This window comes from Equus quagga, chromosome 2, assembly GCF_021613505.1.
Source record: "Equus quagga isolate Etosha38 chromosome 2, UCLA_HA_Equagga_1.0, whole genome shotgun sequence".
In the NCBI taxonomy this organism is placed as follows: Eukaryota; Metazoa; Chordata; class Mammalia; order Perissodactyla; family Equidae; genus Equus; species Equus quagga.
In genome coordinates this window covers 69,339,367-69,344,026 of record NC_060268.1, presented here as the reverse complement: position 1 = coordinate 69,344,026, position 4,660 = coordinate 69,339,367, and the positions used below count along the sequence as shown (strand labels likewise).

Genomic DNA, 4,660 nt, shown 5'->3' with positions numbered 1-4,660 from the left:
TAAACCAACTAAATATATTTGGCAGGCTCAGGTTTAAGTCAGGGCTGCTTTTGTCACTTTAGCTTTGGTTTTCTGAAGACTGGAGTATATTTAAGGTAATATTAATGCTTTATAGCCATGCTTTTTTAACTCTGAATTTGCCAATCTATTTCCCTTCTTCTCTCAACAACTACATTAGGTCGATTAGGCTGGTGGGAACATTCATGTTTACAATCTTGCCTAAAACAGTCCTCCATGAAAAAGACAGGCAAAGAAAAAATAATAAATGAATTTTTACTCCCTTTCTTCAATTTTCTCTCTCTCTTTATGAAGCTAGGCATATTTCTGGTAGTAGTTATAAAGCTGTGGAAAGGCTTTATTATATATTTTATTACAGAATTAGAAAATTTCAAAAAATAATTGTTTGGAACCACAAATTATTAGAAAGAAACATAATAATATCCCCATAAAAAAGCATTCTGGCATCTGTTAGAATTTTTCCTCATATTATGAAATGTAGCTCTCCATGCTTTCTAATGATTAATAGCCATGAATTTCTATGATTTCAGCTGAATACTTTGACATAATTTCCTTTCTTAAGACATGATCACGACTCATTTTTTCTTCAACAGCTCAGTCATTTCAGGAACTACCTGCAAATTAAAAAAAAAAAAGTAATTAAACAACTTCAGCCTTCACTGTGATATGGTCACAGTTCCTTAAGAAGTACACCAAGGCCAAAGGAAAGAATGTGAATTGCTATGAGGCACAAAGTGCCCCCTCTCCCCAACCAGGAACTCCTTGCTTTCCTAGTCTCTCCTCCCATCCATGGGGAGACTATAAAATCTTCAGGAGGGAGAGACGACCCTGGATACATAGCTGGCAGGGCCAAGAGCCTACTCATTGCCTAGAAGCCTTCTGACACAACCACAAAACTCAGAAAGGTACCACAAAAAATAGGAAGTCCAATTTTCTTGTCTGTGCTGAGAGTAACGTGTACTTTTTACCTTCATGTTTTCCCGGCATTCTTCTTTCCCTTATTGCATTCCTGCCTTTCCTTCCAAGTCCACACCAAAGTCTCTTGCTTAGTCATGACTCCTGTCAACCCCCTGTAGGACTTGTTTCCTCATTGCTCGTTCATTCATTCATCATTCATTTTACAAACACTGTAGTTGCTTTCTCAGCACGTTATTATCTTTTGGCACATAAAAATGAGCTGCATGCTAAACATTCAGTATGATCTCTCTTCATTCAAATCAAGGCCTATGCTAATGCAGTGGCTGGTCAGCAGACACAGTAAGGGGAAACCAAGCGAGCTGGCTCCCATTTTAAAAAGGATTAATTACTAACCCTTAGTCTTGGCAGTTCGGTGGCTGCAACTGGAACCTTCAGTGTGGAGCTGCTTTGTGACAGCCTGGACAACAGAAGAGAGCTGTGCATGGGGACTGCAGGGGAATGTCACACAGAGCCCACCTGAAAACTAGTCAAGCCACTTATGTAAAATATCAATTACCCTGTTTTCCAAGGGGTTGTTGGCTGCCCTAGCTCACAAAGATCCCAGCTGAACTCACCACTGATGAATACAGCCTCTCAATTATTTAAGAGAGCTACATTTCCATTAGGTGGAAATAATGTGTTCGTACAAAATTTATTAAGGAAATTGTCGACATGTTGTTTCTTCCGAATGTCACTTTGTCTCCAGTCTATTAAAAGGCCCATGTTTACCATGGAGCCAGCAGGATTAGCTCAGGGGCACCATTAAGTGCTGGGACTACTTCTCCCAGCTTTCCTCAGTGGAGAGACTATGAGCTTATGCCAGTCACACAGATGACATGCTAAACAAGCCTCATGTGGGGACCTACATGTTTCATGAAAAATAGGCTAAAGCTCAACTTCTTTTAAATGAAACATTAATTTGGTTTAGCAAATACAGTTTTTAAAGACCTTATCAAATGTTCCCGTCACACTCCCCAAAAAAGGGTTGAAGGGATTTTCTCTTTCCATCATCTATATGTTTTTTTATTAGACCAACCTCAGACTTTCCAAACATACCACACAATGCCTTAGAGCTAGGGAAAACAAAATGCCAAGTCAGGTTCACTGAGTGTCTGATGACCTCAGCATACTGAAAGACCTGGATTCTTATTTTTATTCTATTTTAGATACTGCAGAGGCAGCTCCCTACTTAGTAAGACCAAATGAGAGTGAATTTACATTTAAAATAAGACAATCTACTGATATAAATCACATAAAACTACGTTTCACTCATTTACTTAGTACTTCCTCAGGGTAACACTATGGGAGATAAAGAAGTTCAGGCCTGATTCCCGCCCACAGAGTTCTATTCGCTAGCTGGGGAGAACAGACAGAGGCCTACGAACCACCCAATCAGAAATGTGCTTATCTTATACTATTATCTAAGAGGATGAGAAGAATGGCACTAAATGCTCCAAATTTAGGAGTTCTGAAGAAGGAGAGATTAGTGTGGACTAGGAAAAATCAGCACATTAACAAGAAGAAAAGGATTCTGGGCAAAAAATGAAGAGGCAGACAGAGATAAACACTGCAGGTTCCAGATATGGTAAAGGCATTAGAATGACTCTAGTGAAGAGCTATGCTAGGGAGAGGTGAAAAAGGTTCGAAAATATGGGTATATGCCAAGTCCAATCAATGGGAAGAGAACAGTCTCTCTAACAGAGATGGTGCTATCCACATGCGAAAGAATGAAGTGGGTCCCTCACCTGACACAACACACAAAAAAATTAATTCAAAATGGATCAACGACCTAACCATGAGAGCTAAAACCATAAAACTCTTAGAAGAAAACAGTGGAGTAAATCTTCATGACCTTGGATTTGGCAATGGATTCTTAGATATGACACCAAAAACATAAGCAACAGAAGAAAAAATAGATGAATTGGACTTCATCAAAATCAAAAACTTTTGTGCATCAAAGGATATTATCAATAAAGTGAAAGGACAACCTACAAAATGGGAGAAAATATTTGGAATTCATATTTCTGATTAAGGGTTTAACATCCAGAATATATGAAGAACTCCTACAACTCAACAATAAAAAAACAAACAATTCAATTAAAAAGTGGACAAAGGACTTGGATAAACATTTCTCCAAAGAAGATATACAAATGGCCAATAAGTACATGAAAAGATGCTCAATATCGTTAGTCCTTAGGGAAATGCAAATCAAAACCACAATGAGATACCATTTCACACCTACTAGCATGGCTATGATTTAAAAGATGGAAGATAAGTTTTGGAGAAGATGTGGAGAAACTGGAACACTTGTGTACTGTTGATGGGAATATAAAATGGTGCAGTCAGTAGAGAAAGCAGTTTGGAGGTTCTTCAAAAAGCTAAACATAGAATTACCATATTACCCAGCAATTCCACTCCTAGGTATATACCCAAAGGAACTAAAAGCAGGAACTTGAACAGATACTTGTAGGCCAATATTCACTGTACTGGATTAGACAAAACTTTTCATATATATGATGCCTAAAGCACAAATGATAAAAGAAAAAACAGATAAATTGGACTTCATCAAAATGTAAAACTTCTGTGCATCAAAGGACATTGTCAAGAAAATGAAAAGAAAACTCACAGAATGGGAGAAAATATTTGCAAATCATATATTTGATAAAGGACTTGTACCCAGAATATAAAAAAAACTCTTACACCTCAACAAAAAGACAAATAATGCAATTTTAAAAACGACAAAGGATCTGAATAGATATTTCTCCAAAGAAAATATACAAATGGCCAATAAGCACATGAAGAGAGGCTCAACATCATTAGCCATCAGGGAAATACAAATTAAAACCACAATGAGATACCACTTCACAACCATTAGGATGGCTATAATAAAAAGTGTTAGTGAGTGTATGGAGAAATTGGGGCCCTCGTATATTATTACTGGGAATATAAAATGGCACCACTACTTTGGAAAACAGTCTGGCAGTTCTTCAAAATGTTAAACATAGCGTTATCAAGTGATCCAGCAATTCCATTTCTAGACATATACCCAAACAAAACGAAAACATGTCTGCACAAAAATTTACAGATGAATGCTCATAGTAGCATTATTTATAATAGCCAAAAAGTGGAAACTCAAATGTCCATTAATTGATGAATGGATAAAAAAAATGCGGCTTATTCATACAATGGATATTATTAGGCAATAAAAAGGAATAAAGTGCTGACACATGCTACAACATGGATGAACCTTGAAAACATTATGCTAAGAAGCCAGCCACAAAAGATAAATTTCATAATTCTATTTAGATGAAATGTCCAGGACTGGCAAATCTAGAGACACAAAGTCGATTAGTTGTTTCTAGGGCCTGGGGAGAGTGTGGAATGGTGAGTGACTGCTAACGGGTATGGGGTTTCTTCTCGGTGTGATAAAAATGTTCTGAAATTAGATAATGGTGAAGGTTGCATAACTCTGTGAATATACTAAAAACCATTGAATTGTATATTTTAAATGGGTGAATTTTATGGTATGTGAAGCTATCATACTAACAAAACCAAAAAGATAAAAAACAAAACAGGGGCTGGCCCGGTGGTGCAGTGGTTAAGTTCGCACATTCCGCTTCGGTGGCCCAGGGTCTGCCACTTTGGATCCTGGGTGCGGACATGGCACTGCTTGGCAAGCCATGCT

The 4,660-nt window shown here is 37.6% G+C and overlaps 1 long non-coding RNA gene across 1 annotated transcript; it reads right to left on the bottom strand.

The window, feature by feature from the left end:
* Window positions 1–349: 349 nt before the first annotated feature.
* LOC124234687 (uncharacterized) lies at window positions 350–2,763 on the bottom strand. The gene is made up of 2 exons (XR_006887377.1): window positions 1,330–2,763; window positions 350–632 (listed from the first exon to the last, which is right to left on the bottom strand). It is a non-coding gene; the product is annotated as an uncharacterized LOC124234687 (long non-coding RNA).
* Window positions 2,764–4,660: the final 1,897 nt, after the last annotated feature.